Below are 22,993 nucleotides of genomic sequence, written 5' to 3' on the forward strand. Positions count from 1 at the left end.
TACTGGTTCACTTTCACAGCCTCAAGCACTAAACTGCCAGTCACATCAAATTAAATGTTATGGCGTCGTATATTTATATTACACTGTGTTACTGCGGTTGAACCGGGCGGTTTTCCACGGATCTGGGCTGCGACGGCTGAGTTTTAACTTCCCCGGCCGTGCAAGTGTCACCAAGTCACTTCCCAAGAGCGAGGCATGCACAAAACACACAGCGGCTCCCGCGGAGGCAGCGTTGGTCTCGCCCTTGGGACCATGGAGGGTGTTGGCGACATTCGGCAGTTGACCAGCTGGCCAAACACCGCAGCCTGAATTAATTTCAAGAGCCTGAGAGACCTTTTTTTCCCACCCCCTAGGAAGGGGTGTAATGCCAAATCCTAACACAGTGCTAATAATTCTCAAATTTCAGTTAGTGAGTTTAGGATAGTATGAGGTAGCAGATGGGCCTGCTCACAAACTCCAACCAGGAGCACACGCTGAAGGGTTTGGTTTGACCTTGGGTCCGGGTGATGGCTTGCAGAAGGAAGACCCTTTCCCTGCATTTTCCCTGTTGTCATCAATCAGCAGAAAAGAAGCTCAGACTTGAAATCTTCGGGCCCCTCTGTCACAAAAATAAGTAGTCTTCTCCTCCAATTAATTAAACAAACTGATATAAATTCCCCACTTAAATCGTACTGTGCACATCCATAATCTCTGCACTACATTTTATGTGTACTTTACCCTTGGGTAAAAATTTGTGAGCATATAAATGCTTTCTCATATAATCTTGCTAAAGCACACTCTTGCCTATAAATATTCATACCACTGCCAAAACATTTGCAAGCTTTCCCCAAAGGTGAAATATGTGTAATGTACTTTGCCTTCTGGGTATAAATATTATCCAATACATTTTGGTTAATATGAATACACTAATTATTCTTGTAACCCTTTTTAAAAGGGTCATCCTCATGATGTGAATTTTTTAAAAATGTAATTACAGTAATTGGATACTTAATCTAATTAAAATTGGCTTTATCTTTAATGGGAATTTTTCTAAAGAGGCAGAATGACAATTGACTTTCTGATAATCAGTGTTTTCTTTCAGCTAGAGGATGCATTTAGTACAGCAGGAACCAGAGAACATGGCCTCTTTACCATATGCCAGCCACCTTTTGAGCCACTTAAACTATAATTTTATCCATTATGGGCAAAACTTTTACTTTACTCATAAATAAAAGTCCTGCATCCTGAGTATTGATTTCATTGTGGCTCTGATGCAGATAATTCAAAGAGCACATATAGTACCAACCACTCTGCAAAGCCCCCTTAAAGAGCATGACATACAGGAGACTGTGGCAGTGCACCACAAAGTCTTCATCTTTGAGGATTCATGTCACTAGCTCCATAGAGCTGTGATGTGTAGAGTCATATTTGGGACATATTTTGTACTGAATATGCAAAATAGGTGCTTTTCAGACATGATTCACTAGACCGTAGGTAGAAATCTACTTTCGGATGTAAAGAAATACAGCATGCTTTTCCCCCATTGGTGAAAAAGGGTGCACAAAGTCTCTTGCCCAGACAACTGGCCACCTCACAGTTGTGAATACAGATCAGATAAATCCCACCAAGTGAGAAGCAACAACAACAAAAGAACTGTCTTTGAAGCAAAAGAATTTACTCAGGAAGTGGAAAAGAGAATTCTAGCATGAGAAACCAGGTGAGACTCAGAAAGAAAGTTTGGTCAACATGGAAGCTGGGTTGGAAGAGTTATAAAACCTAGTTGAGAAAGAAATAAAAGTGGAGGTTCCTTGGTAACATAGGAGATTTTCATTGCTTATATGGTTTTGACCCAGTCATCAAGATGAGCTAACCAGAGCACAGCTAATTGCAGTATCTAGAGAGCTCTGCTTTGGGCTGAAATACCTGGAAGCAGGTCTGCTGCTGCCTCTCTCAGGTGCTTTGCTCGCAGCAGAGGACATATTACTGGAAATCAGGAAAGAGAGCTCCTCGGAAAATAAAAAAATGAAAAAAAAAAAGGTTCATGAGCTTAGCGTGTAACCAGTATGCCTCTCATAGGCTGGTGTGTTCTCACAGGGCTCCAACCACGCAAGGTGGAAATAGGGATCTTTCACTGAATCATTGTCAACTAAGGAGGTTAATCAGCTACAGTGTGTTTCAACAACAGTCTGTGCATAAAAGAGGAAGAATAGTGTCTAGGTATTGAGAAAAAAAAGAATCTGGAGTGAAATTAGCGATAATGAAAAGAAACAGTACACTTAAAGACTAGCATTGGGAAAAGCTGATCACAAAATGAGCACACAGCTTCAGAGGCATCCAGGAAATCCTCTAGTTTTGAAAATTACCATCAGTCTGGAGCTATAATTTTCACTTTATTAAAACCATTTTCCTTGTGAAAACCCTTTATTTTGAGAATATGGTGAAAATGCCATTGCCCACCAGTTGGTTTAATGAAAATAACGTTGTGTAAGTTACACCATTGGATCAAGAGCTGATGGCACCATCTGATAGCCTTTACTGAGCTAAAGCAGCCAGATGGAAATCAAAAATGAAGGTAATGTTGTCTTTCAAAGAGAACATTTATGTTTGGCCCTTACAAGAGTGGGAACTTTCAGTGGTAAAAGAACAGTGAATTGTTGGGTAATTGATCACCTACCAGGCACACACAGATTTTGAGAATCTGTGAAGGCTGTGTTACTCTTATGGAAAACCCAGTTTTAGGCCCAGCAGTATTTTGGCAATGATGCAGAGAGGGAAAAGAGGAAACTGCTGTAGCAGCATCAGAATGAGTTTCAGTATTCGCAGAACTGAAAAGCCTTGTGATTAATGCCTACACTTTGGGGCCACTAGCAGCTAATGAATGCAGAGAAATTGAGTGGATAATGGCCAATTATGAAAAATTAAGTTTTTGGAAATAAATTTTTTGGATTGTCTTAGGAATTCCTGACTCCATCAATGTGGTCAGTTCGATTCATGGTTCTCATCAAAGCTGCTTTTGATTTTTGGATTCTGTCTTGGCCAAAATCTCTGCATTGCTGATATTCTCTCCAGTTAGGCTTATTGAGAAACCAATTTCAAACATTGCCCTAAGCATGAAGGAGACGTATTGGCTGCTGAAGGAAGTAAAGGTGCTCAGGGAAAAAGAGAAAAAAGCCTATTGCCTCTCTTGTCTTTTTTTGGAGACATATGAGTGTCTCTCGTCTTTCAGTGGTACGGTTGCAGGAAGCAACTACCGAGTAACTGACCTTGTCATGTATAGCCCCTTAGAATACCACAGGAAAAGGGTGTTTTTTATTGTTGTTATTTTTTTTTCCCCTTTTTTTGTCTAAGAGAAAAGTTGAAGTTTAAAGAAAACTTCTTGTAGATTCAGAAAAAAAATCCTCTTAGCTATTGGTAGAAATCCCAATGGGTTGTACTGGATTTATTTAAAAGATAATAAAATCCTGAGGCTCTATCATGGTTTTAAAATGCAAGGACAGCCTGAAATTACAAAAATCTTAGCAAGCCTACGAGAAAGCTTCTGTTAGGTGTCTTGTGGAGGAAATCAGGTGTTTCTGATAAAAAGGAAAATCCTCAGAAGACCAGAAGGGCCCTTATATGACTTGTGCTTTGCTTTGACTGAAGTCAAAGAAAGTGGGTGCCAATCCTATTATCCACAGGATTATTTCAGGAAGCAATTTGATACCATGTACAGTAAGAAATGAACAAGCTGAACAACTATGTTCTAGTGAATTCGTTTAGAGCAGATTTAGTATCTCACATGCATCGCAGGCAGGAAAAAACTAAGATTCAACTCCAAAGCATTACTGAGAGTTTTTGGATATCCATGAGGCCAGCATCCCACCTGCATGCCCACAACATGAGAGAATGAGGGAGCTGCTCAGCTGGAGACGTATCCGGCTGTGCAGCTGAGCAGCCAACAAAGCCCTTTTTTTTTCCAGGCTGCAAAACTGGGAGCGGGACCAGGCGGAGGCAGGTGCGGTGGGAAGGGAGCCCGGCCAGAGCAGGCGCGAACAGCGGCGACGCGGCCGCGGCTCCATCCCAGCACCAACGGCCACGGCTTCCCCCGGGACACAGGGAACCATTCCCGGAAGGCTGGGTGAAGGGCAAAGCTGGCTTTTGACTGACAGTGGCAAAGCAGCCTGACATCAAGGCACGATAATTTGAAAGTAATTACAATTGCCTTCTTATCTGGGGAGTAGTGCAAAATGTGTGGGCTTAGGAGGTTACCTGGTAAGTGCAAATGAGGATTTCAGCTTTTGAGGTAGCTAGAGCTCTGTAACTTCAGGAAATAGTGAGCAACTGTCTAGCTGAAACAAGAAGAGCTTCCCCCGAACCCATTTCACTCTGCACAAATCCAAGGCTTCCTCAGTGTAACTGGGCATGGAGGCAAATTTTAGCCCTGCTTAAGAGAAAAATGCTGCTGGTCAGCTACTTGCCTCACTTGGAAGTGCCTGGTTCTGGGTTACTGACCACCTGGGGCGTTAAGGTAAGTAGTATTGCCCCATTTCTTGTTGTGCAAGTCATGATGCCCTTAAGTTTTGTATAGAAACACCAGAGCAAAGTCTCACTGTCTCCTCCAGACAGAAACAGCCCTCGATGCTCCAAACATCAGCTAAATCACTTGATAACACAATCATGCAACCGTTTTTCAACATTAAAGCCAAATATTTCGTCAGCTCTTTTAATTCTTCAATTTTGGAGTAAGTGGAGTGTTCTATTTTTAACCTCTTGCTCATGAAAAGTTCCCTTCATCTCAAGGAGAAAGATTTGGACGCGCAGCCTCTCTTTCTCCAGAAGATGGCAGTGCCACTACAGAAAAGAGGCCTCAGCTCCGCTCCTAAGGTGACTGCTCTGTAATTTGCCAGCTCAGAACTCATATATAACAAGTTTTGATTTTTTTTTTAAATAGATGATCAGATAATTATACTTCAATGACTGTCAAAAGCAATAATGATAGCACTCATTACAACTTTAAAGTGTGCCTGGTTTCCCAAGGGCTCACAACAAACGTTAATTCATCTGAATGGAAGCAGGAGACATAATTAGGCAGTAACTCATTTCTATCACATATAGCGTATGCTATAATTAATTTTTGCTACACGTGTTCTCACTGGCTGCTGAGCTGTCCTCCTAACAGCCCTCTCAAATGCACCTACCTGGGGTAAATACGGGTGTTGCAGCACTTGCAGTACCGGGTAAGTAGCTGTTAAGCTCTGAATTCAATCCGAGGGAATGGAATAGCACTTCTGGCAGCACTCGGAAGATCTGAAGAATAAATCCGGCAAATAAATGTATTGAAAATTAATAAGGAACACAGCACTGCACCAGATGCAGCAGTATGCTAACTACATTGCTAAATAGATTGCAACATGCTAACCAGACCGTCTAAAATATATTCTGCCTGCTTTCACGAAGCGTGAGAGCTGATGCTTTTAATTTTCAGGTTGAGCTTGATTTCTGATTATTTTTGTCACATAGTAGTTCAAGGATTTTGTGTTATGATTACATATGATTTACTAAAAATAACGGATCAATGAAAAGATGCAGAACTTACTGTGCTTCTCTTTCCATTCACTTATTATATTTTTATAAGTCTTTCTTTACAAAAAGCCTCTATTCACACTAAAAAGGCTACCTACCAGTTCAGTGAGAGGAAGGCAAGCAAAGAGTTATCCTACACCCTGCTAACATATTCACATAAAGCTCATCCAATTTTGTTAAGACCTTTTGTAGAGAATCAAAAGTTAGTGAAGATTGTATTGTAATTCCTCTTCCTGACCTGAAAGTCACACAGCTGGATTCAAGTAGGCCAGAAATGTGAGCTTTACAGAAACACCCTGTGTTTTTTTTTTCAAGCTCTGAAAGTTTGTACTGCTGACCCTGCCCTCCATACCAACAGCTGAGTCTCTGGTAGGAACTCATGACAGAAGACAATTTGTGGCAACAGTCGCAGAGTCAGCTGAAGGAAAGAGCTATATGTTTTTAGCACTTGCAGCCTATGTGTTTTCCTTCTAATGGTGCAAAACTTAACGTATTGCTTACTAAGTCCTAAAGATTCCAGTTTTGTTTACCGTAGAGGTAAACAGTATGCTGCTTGACCCAGCAGCACCTTTGGAAGCTGATGTAGAAATGTTCATTAGCATCAGCGAGATTATTTGGCTAAGATCCCTATCATAGTTGGCTGGTCAACAGAGGTTGCAACTGTGAGGAGGAGCAGAGGGCTTGAACTATCAGCTAAGAGCAGGGAAGCGTGGAGGAAAAGCCGTGTTTCTCCCAAGCGCTCTCAGTTATGGAAACTTTGTGCTGCGAACACTTCATGCATTTTGTCAGCACTGTGAATATGCACATGGAATCATTCGCATCCCTCCTGGATGGGGCTAAATACAGCTCCATACTGCACAGGAACACGTCACAACCTGCCCCCTCCACGCACTTGTCACTGGCTGGTGCTGGTGGAAGGGAACTGTCAGCTGCTGACCTAGGACCTACTGTGGTGAAAAATATTCAGGTGCTATTTACTGTTGCAGTTCATTTGCAGCTCTTGTGATTGATAATGTAGTTTTCAGGGGAAAACATAGCTATCCCATATGAACAAGAAATGACATTGAACATGTCTAAAATTCAAAATCAAGTAAGGAAAGTATCAGGAAATGTAACAGAAGGAAATGTTATAAAACATGTATAATAATGATGTAATAACATGATGTAATAACCTTTTTCCTACAAGGATGACTAACTGATCTTGACCCAAATTTTGAATAAGGCATGAGGCAGAAATACAGGTATAGCATAATAACTGTTTTGTATCATCTCAGTTATTTTAAATTCTCCATATTGAAGACAAAGGCAAAGTAACTGACAATGAAGCTTTGCATTACGTATGTGGTAGAAATACCAGAAAATTAACACATAATGTGGAGAATCCCTTCATTGTTTATGCCTTTCAATTTACTGCGTGGACTTGGTATATGACGATACATAATTAGGTATTTAAATGACAACCTTACAAATTATAGTCCGATATAACTTTCCAATGTAAATTTCCAAATTTTTAATTGTGTGTTGTACAAGTAGGACGGGTCCACCGTGAGCTATCAAAGCTATGACTAATGATACCCGTCATGTTCAGACAAAGTAAAAAACATCACACATTGCTGACCAAGTTGGCTATGTGGCACTCAGACCAACCATGCAACTGCACCAGCATCAGGGAGGAAACCAACAGAACTGGTGCGACTGGAAGCAAACTAGAAGAATAAAAGACAAGTTGGGTGTTATCAGCCATATGGCTCCCTCAGGACACTTTTCAGAAGTCCTGCCCTGTGCCTCTGAAGGTGCGTGCGCACCCTGCACGAGCCTCTGCTGGAGCAGTATCCACATGATGTCCTTCTCCCACACGCGGTGCGGCCGTGAAGCCCCAAGCGCCCCCCTCCATGCGGTGCAGACCCTGGCAAGCGATGCCAGGTAGGGTAAGCAACAAAAGTGAACAAGTTCCAGGAGCAGAACACCAGCCACTGGGGACTTGCTATTTCTGGGTCAGTTAGTTAGTTACCATGCGTCTTCACTCAAGTCATTCAGCCTCGGCGTGTCTTTTTTCTGCTTGGCTGGGCTCCTCCATTTGCTGGTAGGACTTCAGTTTTGGCCTGTATTTATATGCTTAGAGCCTGGTTGATGCCTCCGGGCATGACGATGTTGCCGCCGCTCATTGATCGTCCCCCCAGATGAGGAAGGGCAGAGCAGAGGCACTCGTGTGCCTTGCCGTCGCTCATCCCATGCTCAGAAAGTCAGCAGGAGGAGGCCTACTCCAAGAGGGAACAACAGGGCTGGAACCTGCGTATGGCTGAAGGAAGAATGAAGGGCCTGTCAAAAAAAGAGTAGAAATGGTGGCTTCTGATTTTCAGTGATAGAGGCTAAGAAGACACTGTAGTATCCTGGGTGCAGCTGTTACGATAGTTAATAGAGAGTTCCTTTTAAAACCTCTCAGGAGATCCTGTAACATTAAGCAAAATTAGCCCAAAGACCCAAATTCTACCTTCAAATCAGGCATCATGCAGTGAAATTAAAAAGCCCCTACCAGAGTGCAAGATTCAATGAACACACTGAGGCAGTCTACGGTTGTCAGGGGGGTGACTCAGACACAAGGCGGGAGTCACCTGAGCCAAGAAAAGCACCTGGTTGCGAGCAGGCCAGTGAAACCCGTACAAGGTAAGGGCACCAGCCCTGTGCTGCAGATAAAAACACCAAATCTTACATATTTATGTATATAATATACACACACACACACACACACATGTGCATGTGTCTATGTACGTATGTTTGCATGTCCTGTAGCCTCTGAGCAGCTCCTCACCTTGGCCAAGGTGGCAACTGCCTTTTGAGCCTGCAGTTCGTCTCGGTGACCTTTGGAAAGCTGCGTCCCCAAAGTTCAGCTGAGGACCAAGGCGTCCCCGTGTGCCGGTGTCGCGGGGCCCTGCCGCGTGAGCGTGAAGAGGCCGAGCGCCTTCTGGTACCAGCACGCGACCCAGCCAGGCCGGCTGGCGTTACAGAGTTACAGGGCAGTGGGAAATAACTGCTGGGTGCAGCTTGCATGTCTCATAACTCCTTGTGATTAAAAATTGATGTAGCTACAAATATGAGCTACAAATATTAATTTTACATTAAGTGTTTTTTTTTTAAGAGTTATTAATTAGTATGTGCTGATACTGCAGGTTTTCATTACTTTCACCAGTCATCCATGTTATATATTTAGACTGTGTAGGAGATCATTACATTATGCAACAGCGTTTTTTTTTTTGATTATTATGAATATTGTAATGAGGCATTTCCGAACTCTTTCCTTGTCCAGATCATTGAAAGATACGTAGCGGAACTGGTGCCAAACAGGGATCATGAGGTCTGTTAACCATGACTTTTGACTGTACCAGTTACTCCAGCTTGCCAGCAAACTTTGTATTCAGAGGATTACTGTGTGCATTTTGCAGTCCTTTTGCATTGTCGAGTACTTTGCACCTGCAAATAATTCCCCAGGAGCGCCTGGCACTGCTACCGAGACTTGGTGCTCAGCGGTGTCTGCGTTGGTCCATTAAGTCCTGGAGATGTTTATTGTGAAGCTAAAGTTTATTCAACCGCATCTCTCAATGAGTCAAAAGCGTAATATAAATATTAGAGCTACACTTGGTAGAAGCAGTAAACAATGCGCTCTTTAGTAGTGTAGCTATGAACGTTGTTTAATTTGTGTCTGAAATAATTGCACAGAGGACTTCATTACATTGATACAAAGCATAACATGGGCAGACCTCGTCTCCTACGCTTAAGAATATTTCTGTATGGGAGCTACAATTTTTGCTTAGAAAGACTAAAAACAAGCACCTTATGTTTTTAGCAACTGGTTAGGCCTCTGGTACTCTGTAAGGCAGATGAGCATTTGAAAACATTGATGTAGTTTAAGACACTACTTTGAGCAAGTCCTCAGGTGCAGATGCTTTAGTTAGATAAGTGTCAAACTCCCAAGAAAAAAAAAATGAAATCAGTGGAGCTTTCCCTGCATGCAGTTCAGTTCACTGGAAAAGCTTTAGCCAGCTGAGGGTAGGAGCTGCAAAGCTTGGAGGTGCAGAGCCCAATAGCAAGATTTTAAAAGATATTGGCATGCCTAGCTATTTTACAAAGCACCCAGGAGCAGTGCCAGAGCAACCCTTTTAAACTGCCTGGCACCCCTGCCACAAGCCCTGCCATGGCAGGACATCCGTGGGCACCCCGGCCCGCTCCACCGGCCCAGCTTTGCAAGGCTGCGCCTGTGTTTCAGGCAGCGTGTACCGAGCACACGCGCGGACCGGAGCCGAGCTGGTGCACTCAGTGATTTAATTATGAGCCAGGGCTCTCACATCCTGCTGCAAGTCAATAGGATTTAGGCTGCAAGGGCCTGTGTGTTCGTGACTCGCAGGCGCCTCAGTGCCCCTCGAGCAGAGCGCCCCGAAACATCCCGCAGCATCAGAGCACGGGCCGGGGATGGAGGGAGAGGGTAGTGGGAGGAGGGTAATTTAAATCACAATACTTATTTGGACGTAAGGATTCCTAACATCCTCTTACTTTCCTAATTGGTAATATACTTAACACTGGTTTTATCAATAGTCCATGGTATAAAAATTACTTGATATCAGTTCATTAGTTAATTAATTTTGGCAGGGACAGGACATCCAGTGAAGCCAAAACTACACTGAAGACCCAAACTGCTCCTTGAGTAGAAGGAGCAGCTCTGCCTTTGGTGCGGCGGTACTAATGCCAACTGGCCTGCACGTTTTTCAAGCTATTTTCAGCAATGCAGCTTTGCAAAATACAAAGTGGTAGCAAGTTCTTTTCAAATTTGGAGAGTTATCCTTCACATAAGGAAGCTCCAGGGTTAACTACACACGGCTCAGCACTGTCCTCATGTCAGCCTGTTTAAGGAAAAAATCATAAGCTAGTAAAGAACTATCGCAGAATAAGAGAAAATAGCGAATTAAAATAAATACATATCTCAGTTTTTCAAAGAATCTCTAACTAGATGAACAAATACATTAAGAAAAGCAATGTTCAGTAAGTTTTTCAGTGAGAATGGATCCATGCTAAAAGACATAAAAGACAAATATTAGTTATAATGTCCAAATTCACATGCCTTTTCTGCTAAGAATGAAATACTGTATGCTTTTTTTAACATTATACAAGTGTTGGGGAACTGAATGCTTTTGCTTTCCTAACCCAACCAACAAAATATATAAGACAGCTTATTTTAATTCTAAAATATCATTTCTGGAAAAGGACACAAAGCCAGTTCACACAGCTAATCTGATGTGTAGTAACACATTAAGTGATGATCTGTCCACATCTTAAGGTCACCTCACTTACAGGTAAGGCTATGTAGGATTAGATGTTAGTTGTTGGGGCTTTTTTGACCCGTTTTAATTCCTTTATTGGTAAGATAAGGCAAGGGGAGGAGGCGAGATGCAAGAAAGCATGTCCCAAGTCACTGTTTTCCCACCGCAGAGATCTTTCCTTTACTGTCTGTTGGACTGAAATTTAATCAATTTTCTAATAATGTCATCTATTGAGTGATGTGATCACACTTTGCTTCAAACACTGGAGGCATTGCAAATACATGGTTTAATTTCCCTCATCTACAGAGTCCACATGTGACTTTTGATGGGATGTAAACCTCCCTGGCTGTCTCTTTCTTGGTCATGTTGCCTCCACCTCCTGCAAATCGTACATGACAGTGCCTTCAGCCCCGGGGAAAGCGTGATCACCCCACCGGAGCTGAGCAGTATGAACTTTACATGAGCAGCCTTTCCGCTTGTTATCTGCAGAGAAACTCAAACTCCAGGTTCTGCTTCATGCTAACTACACTTCTAGCAGGAAAAACAACATTTTTTTAGCCTCATTTTCGTTTTCCCATCAATATGGAGAGTCTATAGGTGGTGTTATATGACTGCGCTTCCCTTGTCTTGAAGAGAAAGTGGTGTCTCTTTTGCAGTCCCAAACTCTGCTACGAATGCCATTGTTTGTCCCAATTCTCCCCACAACCTACACTTACCCCTCTAGCTTCATGTGATGAGTTATTATTAAAGAGCATATTTTCCATTATGGGGCTGGGGGCAGGGGGGAGTTCCAAACAAACTCCAGTGGCTGTATTCAAAGTGTAATGCTCCTTATCACAAATAATTTAAAAAATGCAAGAACCCCAATTTGCAGCTAGGAGGCCCACTTGAGGGATCAGTTAAAATTTACTCCTTTATACACATGCCAACTTTGACTTCAAAAAGACTTTATTCCCAAGGATAAACAACCCAATATTTGTGTAATATAATTAAGTGAAGGCATCTTTAAATGTCATACCAGCTTGTGCCATGCTTTAAATTGTTATGCATCAACAGAATTTAACGAGATGGCCAAGGATCCTGCTTCCTGCGTGAATGCGATAAGCCACAAATACTGTATAGCTCTTTAATAGATTGCCAAAATAAAGCATTTTGTATGCAAATTATTCATGGAGTGGCAAAGCTAATATAGTGCCAAAATTACGCCCACTGGTCCTCTGCAATTAGTAGTTAAGTTGAAGTATCTTCAAACTGCAGAATTGCTTTCAGTGTCTCCCAATACTTGAAACATCTTTTCATTTATGAAAATATGAAATAGCAGCTTTTATTTTCCCTTTAAGGTTTAGGGTATGTGTGCGCTATAGCAGAGAGGTGGCAAAAGGGATCTAATCAGAATAATTGCACATAGGCTGCGCAGGAAACAAATATAAAAGTCCAGTGACTTGCAAGAAAGTTGAAGGAGAAAGAAAAAAAAATTGAATTCCCCCTCCTCAGCCTATGTCACCCCTCCCAATTACATGAGTCTCATCAAGTCGGGTTGAAAAAAACAACTAAACCCCAAATGTTATACTTAACAGCAACAAAGAATAAATTAAAAAATATAAGCAGCTGGATCACACTGCCATGTACTTTTTAGCCTCTTTTAGATACCACATGATCCAAGAAGAACCCGTTTATTCCTAACACTTCCCAGCAGAAAACTTTCTTGGCAGAAACTAGGTGGAGAAGCCGCCGCTACAAAGAGCCATGTAAATCATTTACTCCACACCTTAGCTGGCCAGAAATCCTCTGAACTGTTCTTTTCAGCAGAATCGGAGATGAATCACCCATATTCAAGGGTTTCTAATATAAAGTTAAGTACACAAATGACTGGCAAGAGCAAAGTACATTAAATGGAAAATATCTGCAACATTCTCACCTTTAATTTTAAACATTTATATTCTCCCCTGCCTGAAGGCCAGCAGAGAGGCAACAAATACCGCAAGAAGGAGAATGAGAGAATGAAGAAAAGAAAAATGATTTCTCAGATTCCCGATTTTCAGTGAAAAACCTCTTCTCCTTATTTTTCCTGTGCCTGAGATCATTTCTTTCTTACGCAAACTTAGGGCAGATAAGGGAGTGGTGGATAGGAGAAAAAGAGTCGTTCCTTAGGGGGAAAATTGGTTGGGGGAAAAATAACAACCCGGTAGGAAATTTCTAAGTGTTCAGGCAACTTTTACGTTCTTTGGTGTCACTTATAACACTGAGGAGAAATTAAGCATGATGAAAAACTAGATGAGCAGGTATTTCCTGTAGATCATGTTCATTTTCTGTAGTGTTAATGCCAACTGTATTTTTCATTTACAATCTAATCATCAAAAAGGTATAGTACATGTCGAGGGCCTGCGACAATGATTTAAGGAGTCTGTGTCAAACTGCTTGGACCTAAACGGCCTTTCTAAACTAACCTGGAGGATTTACTGCCGGCTAAACAAAAAATGCAATTTTGATCGCAAACTATTTTCTAAAATTTTGTGGGAGGCCATAAACAACTGCAGTCAGCCCTGCAAACTCCAAAAATTGTCATTACGGTGTGCAGCTTTTTAGCGAGGGAAGGGGGGCATGTGGGCTGGGGACCTGACACCAACCACTCGCCTACATGGGTGGAAAGGGGAGAGCTGGAAAACGGGGCCAGGAAGCAGCCAACATAAACCAAAGGCAACAGAAAGTTTGGGGAGGGCAGACCTCGTGCGTGCAGCAAGGGCAGCAGGACTGCAGGCAGCATCGGCCGGCGGCGACTTTGTTAAAAGCGGGATGGGAGGGGGTGGGAGGAAATAAAATCAAAAATAAAAAATGGCAGCCAATGAAAACCAATCTGCCGCCGCTCCGCTGCCTTAAATACCAGCAGAGCAAACAGAGGGCCCTAAACAATGCGGCGGGAGCCGTGTATCAATTACCCGGCACGGCGGCGCGCGGGCGGGCGGGCGGCGGGCAGCTGCGGGCCCACGATAACGGGCCGCTTTTGTTCCGCGGCGCCTGGCGGCCCGATAAGGCTCCTGCGGCGCCGCGATAAGGGCCGCGGGCCCGCGCGGCACCGCCAGCCCCCGGCGCCCGGGCCGCGCGCAAAGGTGCTATTAAGCCCACTGACCCCAATTGAATATTAATTAGCTAATTAACAGATTTATTGTTCCACGCAATTTCTGGAGAGGCGATTTTTTTTTTTTTCTCAAGTGCCATTTTTTAATTTTTTTTTTTTTTTGCATTGTGTATAATTGAATCTTTGTGGCTGCCAGCATCTTCTGCATGATTTGGCGGAAAAAGGGAAGAAAACACAGTTATAGCTTTTGCTTTGCTTTTCTTTCTTTTTTTTCTAACCCAAATGTTTCCAATCACTGAAGTCAGTGTTTGGAGGTGGGGGAAAGGAGGCAACTGTTTATGCCGTAGTCTACGGATTTATTTATTTTATAAGGCTCAACTTAAAAATGTCCACACTTTCTTTTCCCACCCCTTTTATGATTCACAGGCCTATTTTTCAGCCTGGAGTTACTGTACAACACGCTATGCTTCCCAGGATAGAAAGGGAAGCCTGTTCCCCACCTTCCTTCAAGGATCCTTCTAAATATCGCGCATCTTTCCTCAATTCAGACCTATTAATCCTCAGTCCTTTCTGCTACGTGGCCACTCTCGGCGCGGGCACGGATGCGGAGGCCTCCCTGCAGCACTCGGGCAATCCAGTCCCTGTCTGTCCTGCTGCAGGGTGGCCTTCACAAAGCGGCATGGGATTATTTCCTCAGCAATATTTTTTTTTGTCCCACAGGTTAATCCTGTGAAACCAAAGTATTATTCTAAATGCTGACTTATTGGTACAGAAAGGGAAGCTGCTATTCTACAACATTCTGACCATTTCAAACTAGGTTATTCTGCACAGGCTCCTCGAGGAGCTTTGCAGTTACCTGGATGATGGACAGGGTGTTATCGGGGTTGGAGGCACCTTGCGCCTTTCCTGCACATCATCTACTGCATGTTCTCTTTTTCTATGCAACCAGGCAATCTCTTATGTGACTTCTTCTTACTTCAGAAAACGCCATCCAAAGTACCATGAAAAGTCTTTAAAGTTCCTAAATCAAAAATCAAGACGTGCTTCTAACAGTGCAGCGTGTGGTGCAACATACTCCCAGAGAGCACCCTTATCCCATCGGAGGCGGAAAACACAGAAATAGCGAACGCAAACCTCAAGAAGTAACACGATGGTCCCTGCAGGTCTCCTAGGTCCATGCACTTGACCCTATCTCTTCTTCCTAAATCCAGCTTTTGCCTAATCTTTTGTGGCAAATGTGGCCCAGAACTGAGGCCTGCATCACCCAACAGTGACGACGCCTGGGGCCTTCCTGCTCTGACTGGTGCGGACGTCTCTTCCCTTAAAAGCACTGTCAAAAAAGGCACGAATGTAGGAGTCCTGTTTTGCTGATCCTCATTACTGTGAGTCTTACGCTATTGCATGGCTTTTGGAATTGATGTTTTCTGCATTGATGTCGCTGAGCAGGAATCCCAGCCGCCGTGTTACATCTGAGCTGCTGGAGTAATTGGCTTGTGTCCGCACTCTCCGGCTTGGAAAAGTCTGCTACGTGGTGCCTTTGCAAGGCTGACCAAATCAAGATGTTTTAAGGAAGCTCTGCTGTTGCAAACATCTTTTAATTACTGTTTCTGCTCCTTTTTTTTCACACTTATATCCTGTCCTTGTGAAATATGCTGGTCATGAAGCTAGTGTTTAAACCACATGATCATTTATTCAGAAAGATGAAAAATTACACGGATTCAAAAAAAAAAAAAAAAAGGAAACAAAACCATAAAGAAAAGTGATTTCTATTTTAATATAAAAGATAGGGAAGGAGAAACGTAAGGATTGTGGGAGGATTATAGAGATATGTGAACTGTGTCAGTAAAGACCCTGGACTAGACTCATCAAAAGGTTGGTGGATATTTCATATTGACTTTGACCTTCTACTCTAATGTAATTACTAGGAACAATTTAAATAACTTTCTTTTTTTCCAGAAAAAAAAAAAGAAAGAAAGAAAAAAAGAAAGCATTTTCCATTGCTTAAAACTGGAAAACAAAATGTTTGATTGAGGTCATCTTGACATCCATTAGTGTGATAAATGAAGTGGAATTCAAGGCTGCTCCATTATCAAGGTTCATTTTCGTTGTTCAGATCTGGGTCCCTCCTCCCCCCACCACCTCTTTCTCTCGCTCTCCTTTTTTTTTTTTTAATTTTTTTTTTTAAACAACATGGCCTCAAACTCAAGGCTGATTACAATAATTACATTTTCTACCCATAATAGTACAAATGATTCAAAGAGTTATTCAGCATGTTTCAATGTCGGCACTTAGATAAATGCTCATTCTTTCATGGGGATTTCATTTTTTATGCAGAAGGTTAGTTAGGAGCCGCACTAACAGGAGAGCTGTCAGAAGGCAGCGAATTTACGTGCCCGGGAACTAGAGCCACGATTGTGTGGAGCGCCGCATGGCAACAGCGCTGAATGGGACACCGGATAATTTATAACTACCCCCCAATACAAGAAGAACAATTATATTGTGTGCCGTATAAAATGGCCATTATTTAGCTCAATTTTTAAAAATTATTTGAGCAAAATGCCTATCCTTTGCAGGGCTATTTTATTCTTGGTGCTAATTAGATGCCCGAGGAATACAGGATATATAAATTTCAGCCAGCAAATATATTTATGGAATTTTAATTTGCTTCTTGTGTACCTCTCCCACAAACCTTATAAACCTTCTTCTTCAGAAGGTTTTTCATCTCAAAGGTTAAAAAACAGGCAGAGAGAGGCAGGTAGGGAGGGCGCTGGCTGCAGCGCGATGAGCAGGGAGCCTCCGGCCGCGTCTCCCCTCTCTGCTCCGCACGGCAAAACCCATGGGATGGTCCCAAGACACAGAGGCCGGCGGCGGCCCTGGGTCCCCCTCTCCTGCCAGGGATGGTGCCGCAGCACCTGCCTCCGCAGCGGGGCCGGCCGGGCTGCTCCCTCGTGGCTGCGTTTCCTCCCAGCCCTTCGGGGACGGCCCAAACCTGTCGCCACGTCAGGTGTCACCAGTTTTTGCATCATTTCCACGTCAACTTTGAAACCCAGCTACGGACAGCACAGAGAGAAGGGCTGATCGAAAGCTCACACGTGCTAGGAACGGCTCAGCTTAAGGGGTCGTTGAAACTTATATTTTGCTAATTTTTGCAGAAAACAAGCACTGTCTGCAGCAGCAACCAGCCATGACAGAAGCCGCTATCACGACGTCTCCCCCCTCTCTCCTTCAGCTCATCCGAGGTGTGGATGGAAGAGAGCGTTGGGATGAGAGACTGTGCCGAGGGCAATTAATTTATATCTCCATTTAAATAAAACCCTCACAAAGCCGGAGCTTGGGAGGAGGCAGAGCCACTTGGCAAACAAAATTACATTAAGTGCACTCCACTAGGAACGTTTATACGCCATCCCCGCGAAATGTTTATGCGGGAGTACAGTATTTAAGTTATCAGCCTGAAAATGAATGACGACTGCGGAGGGTTTCTTGTTCCAGAAACATTTGCTAAGTGCCTTTCACTTGTGGCGAAGCCAAAGCCAGCGAGAAGCCGCCCTCGTGGAGGCGGCGCTGCGCTTGCTAGGCCTGGAAAGCTTCCTACCTGCTCCATCGGCACGCGGGCGAGAGCGGAGCTGCTGGGGGACTGGAGGAGACTGATTCACCAAGCGTTGGTGCCGTTCATCAAACTGTTGGAAACTCATCACAGCGTCGGGAACTTGCAGTAAGAATAGCCGGGGGGTGACACGTGCATTTTGACAGAGAGGTGTCTGTGGAAAAAGTGTTGCATGCTACACAGAAGCCAAATAATTTCTGCTTTCCCCATCGCTCATTTGATCTTGTCCTAGTAAAAGAACTAGACAAACAAAGAAGTGCTGATAAAAGCAACACACATTGGCCCGATATGTATAGAGAGTATTATACAGTTCTTGTAATTCTAACGTCAGCAGTTTCCATCTTTTCTATTTTCAAATGTAGGCATCATTTTTCAAACACTGAAGTTGCTGCTCTTCTCAACATTTCAAGCAATCAGGGGGACAAGTCTTGGCTGAGGCAAATCCATGTCATTCTGCTGAGGCTGAAAGTGTTGTGGGATTTTGGAGACCTTGGTGCACAGGGTGCATTTCCTTTCCGCTATATTTTAGGTAAATTATACCTCATTGTTAAGAGGAATGTGCTCCACCATTGCTTAAAAGCACATTTGTTAACCTTGAATTACAGGAAACGTTGGCGCCTGCTAATGGCACGTGCTCCTGGGGAGGCAACCTCATGAGCATGGCGAAGCTCAAAAGATCACAAGCCTCCTCTGGCAATTATTTCTGCCTCCGACAAGCTGCGAGCTAGGGATGTCTTATAAAAGTTCCTTTTCAATATATTGCAGGGTTTTGATCCTTTTTTTTTTTTTTTTTTTTTTCTTCTTAACCCTAAATCCGGAGGTCACAGGGAGCTGTACACCGTGGTGGCCAGAGCACGGCCTGGACCTGGGCCTGCAAATTTGTGTGTTGGGCTGCTCTGGGGCCACGGGGCCACCCCACTGCTCACGGGTGGCTGTGGCCGAGGCGGTCGGGGCCACAGATTCCCCAAGCAGAGCAGAGGCAGGAATGGTGACCAGTTCAGAGTGGAATATTTCCATCACCTTGAGCTGAGGGACCAGCCAGGCTGGGGGACAAGCATTTAGATCACTTATGATCATATTGTAGTATTATATTGGCTGCTATGAGGCTAAAATGACCCTCCTGCCTTGTTGTCAGCACTGTGGAAACAACAATACCCCCCAAACACCCCCAAGCCCAGATGCAGACCAAAGCCAGGAGCCCCTCCTGCTGAGCAGAGCCCAGATCTGCAGGTAAGAGCAGGGAAATGCCGGCCCACGGGCCAGGGCAACGCGCTGCCGCCAGATTTACGTCCCATTTGGGATGATAATGAGGTGGTTAATGCAGAAATACAAGACCGTAATAAACCACTGACTTTTATAGATCTCTGTATGAGTCTGAATCATCATTTGGAGACCAGGAGATCAGTGATATACAGTCGCTCATCCCACTTCCTTTCTTTTCGCTGCTACCTGGGATAGCAGCAATCCCGGATTTCACTCTGCAGCAAAAGAGATTTTGTGAGCAAAGGAGCCAGTACATCCTGCCTGGGGACTGGGAAAATTCCGGGAAGAATTTTGTCTCAATTACAAATACATTATTCCTACATAGATATCCCTTGTTCTCCACACAGGTACTGCTCAGCTTAAGCCATATAATTATATTAAGAAATCCAAGCTAGTAGTTCAAGACAGATTTTATTGCTGGCCTCAGTAAAAGATTGAGAAATAACCCCTTCCCTGTTGGGTGAGAAAGACTGTCAGCTGCCACTAAGTGATTGATTTTCAGAGCACACAAAGAAGTGATCTAAACTTGCATTAAAGTGCCTATACCTTTGAAGGCCGCAGAATCACGGAGGATGTGTTGCAAATGCTTGGAAGTTCACATGAGTTCAAAGTGGAGACTGGACAGTCGGGGAAGGAACAGTCCCTTGAACCACGTCACGTCACATTGGTGAGCATGGCGATGTGCTTTGGGTGCATAATGAGCAAGACGGGGGGAAGAAGAAACAAAACAAAACAAAAGCTTTATATAAAACATCCTTCAAAGTTAAATCCAGATCGAATATCCAGATTTTTTTTTTTAAGAGGAAATCGTGATTAATAAAGGTGAATGTTCCCAGCACCTCCTAGAGGGGTGTCCAAACTGGGTTTCCCCATCATCAAGGCAACCAAGCCACAAGTGGCCTCCCAAAATACTCCCTCTTCTGCGCGCGTGTGCGTGTGCACGTGAGCGAGAGGGAGAGACTCACAAGCTGAAATGATATTTCATTAAGGTAGCTGGAGTTAATCCTTTCCTTTCGCGTTTCTCTTAGAGTGAGTATTCATGCAGTAAAGCCCCCAAAGCCAGGGCTCCTGTGACAGGATCCTTTCGCCTTTAGATTGCAAACTTGCTGGAGTCCACAGGGAATGAAATATATGAGGATTTATATGATGGAAGAAAAAAGATAAAATGTTAGAGGAAATGGTCCAGAAATGCTGAAATAGAAGTGAAGGACTGAAATAGTCTACCAATACTTTATGCAGTGGCATAGATATAAAAAAATACTGTGTATTTTTTTTTATTGAGAATCCTTTTTCTCTCCAAGAAAATTGTTTATGCAGAATCTCCCGAGAAGCCTCATTCTTTATTTATATATTCATATATATGAGTGGTGGTAATTTGAAGTCCTCCAAACAATCACCTGTAAATTATAATCTTTCTATGCAGCAATATACATCCACAAACCAGTCCCAGGACACTGAAGTTACGTGCAGAAAGGTCTGTTTATGCCACTCGAGGCACAGCAGAAAATTTGCTCAGTTGTTCTTATAAGGTAGGAAATTTCTTATTAACATTTCTAGCTAATTGGATAATAAAAAAAAAAAAAAAAAGAGGGAGGCCAGCAGCAGGATTCCCCTAAAAGAGCGGGGCTGACTGGGGAGTTAATCTGCCGAGCTCCTGAGCAGTGTGATTTACCAGAGCGGCGATGCCCGCGCCTCCTCCTGCAGTGCAGATTTATCTACTGCGCTGAACACAATTCTTGGGAAAAGGGGAAACCACCAAGAGCAGGGGAATTTGCTCCTCAGGCCTGTGCCTGGCTCTGAGATGGGCCATAGTTGCTAGCATCTGGACCAGGGTTATTTGCGTGGGCTGCCAAAGCCCTGGGAATCGGGGACTTCAGTCCTGACCCGTTAGTTTGCTGTTGCTGAGCTGCTTATTATTATTGTTGTATTTTGGGAAACCAAACCCCATCCTGAGGTATTTATTTTCCCTTCCTCTCTGAAGGCTGCATGGAGTTTAATGGATGCAAACACGGGCAAAGCCAACAGCAAACCTCCCACAGAGTTTGGCGAGGGTTCCCCTCAGAAATGGGCTGCTTTGGGGGCTGCAAGAACAGCAGCTTTTTCAGGCATGTTGCAGACTGCATTGCTGGCAATGGGAAATTACTGTTTCCACCACAAACACTCCAGGACCGTGCTGTTTGGAGTGATGATTGGTCTCTGTCTGCATCATACTTAAGTAAGTATTCTTTTTTTTAGCTATGCTTTTCCTCAGAGCGAGCTTTTGGAAGAAACCCATCGCGACATTAGCTGCAAATGCTGCTCGAGGAGTGCACACCGGAGCCGCAGGAGTACTTTGCAGAGGACAACACATCTGATTGCTGCAGACTTTCCTCCCATAAATTACATTCCTGGCTTCCTCTTCTCTTTTACCTACCTTGCTGAGGGCTACTGAAGGCACAAAAGAAATGCCACTCTAGAAGGACTCACTCATGAAATTAAAGTGCACTAGGCAGGGATAGAGCCAAGGAATTTCCCCAAATACTCCTGCAAGTACATGAGCTTGCTGCAGCTTGGCTCATGTGGCTCCTATCAGCAACGAAGCAGTCAAGGTTTCCCTGCACAGTCTTTGTGCCAGAGGGCTATTAGCACGTGTCCTCGTGCTTGCCGTGTTTCCCGTGACATGGGCTGCTCCTTGTGCCTTGGGCTGGGCAGAGAGGCTCGGCTGGGCCAGCACATGCCATAAGTAAGATTTTGGATGCAGGCACGATGGCCGTGCACCAGGCTGCAGAGGTGACAAACACCGCAGCCTCGTGAGCGCGAGCGGCCGCCTCGCCGCAGTCCGCACGTGGGGCCACGGGGCTCTGAGCATCGGCCCCTAGAGACACTCGCTGCGGAACAGGGGCTGCGGCTGCGCAGGCAGGTTGCAGCCTGGGCGACCCATCGTGGGTAGGAAACATGGCTCAGGGCGCCGTCACCCACCTGCAGGGAAAAAGGGAAAAAAAAAATGACCCTATCACCTCTGGAGACTAGCAGATTCACAGAAACCACAATCCCTTTACAGGCACTGAGAAACAGAAGCTGCGTTTACTGGAGAAATTATTCACTGTGAATTATTTGCTCTCCTAATAAGCTGCTTTCTCCACCTGCCTTGCGCTTGCTTCCCTTCTTGCACATGTGGGGATAAATCAGGTCGCACTTCACCGAAATTAATGGAATTGCTCAAAATTCAGGCAGTGCAGGCATGGGGCGGCAGCTCCGCGCGCTCTGCTCCGGGCACGCCGTCCTGCAGCAGCAGCGCTGCCGACCCGGCACCGGCACCGGCACCGGCACGGATGCGGCGCAGAGCCGGCGTGCTCAGCGGGGACGGGGGTCACCCCATGGGCAGCTGGCCTGGGCTCAGCGCGCCGGTGGCTCCCGCGGCTCCTGGCTCGGCGAGCGGAAAGCCCAGCTGGATTTACTGGCGCCATTAGTGCCGTGCAGCACAATTTGTTTTTTAAGCAGCTTCCCTTGCGCGCGAGCAGCGCAAAGCGATTCACCACAGATTACAGCCCCGGCATGCAAATCCGCACCGCTCGCGGCCCGCGTCCGCTCCGGCGCCGGCAGCCCGGCCACGGGGCCAACGCGATTATCCGCCAAACGGGGCAACCGCGCGTCGTCCCGGAGAACACGCGATCCGAGCGGGTAAACGTGGGACGTGGCAGAGCCGGGAAGACACGGAGAGAGAAGAGAAGGATGCAGATTAAAAAATAATAATAACAAAACCCCCCACCAAGACTAAATTAGTATTGGGCAAATTTCATTGGGAATAAAAGTTTTCATATATTTGAAAGGAAATAAGGAAGAGCGTGGAAACTGGGAGGCTCAGGCAGTTGCATTGCCCTTGAGCTACAGAAAGTGTCTGTATAGGTTAAGGAGGAAGAAAAAAACTCACACGTGAACAAGTACTAAAGCTCTCAAAACTCAGAACCAATGCAGAAATAAAGGAGACAATACCATGGAACAAATAATTGTGAAGTTAAATCGTATAATTTTGAGGTGCGACTTGATATACAGCAATGGGCTTCAAATACTTCATTTTTTTTGAAAAACTACTCTAACTACTCTCTAGAAGGTATTTCAAGTCATACACTTAAAATTAAAAAAAAAGCATTCCCCCAGATTAATCACTTAAAAGTTGTCTTGCATGTCCTGATTTTTTAAGAAGAAACAGACAGCTCGTGC

The sequence above is a fragment of the Tinamus guttatus genome, unplaced genomic scaffold (assembly GCF_059628265.1).
Source record: "Tinamus guttatus ecotype Peru unplaced genomic scaffold, ASM5962826v1 Tinamus_guttatus_pri_ptg000240l, whole genome shotgun sequence".
Classification (NCBI taxonomy): Eukaryota; Metazoa; Chordata; class Aves; order Tinamiformes; family Tinamidae; genus Tinamus; species Tinamus guttatus.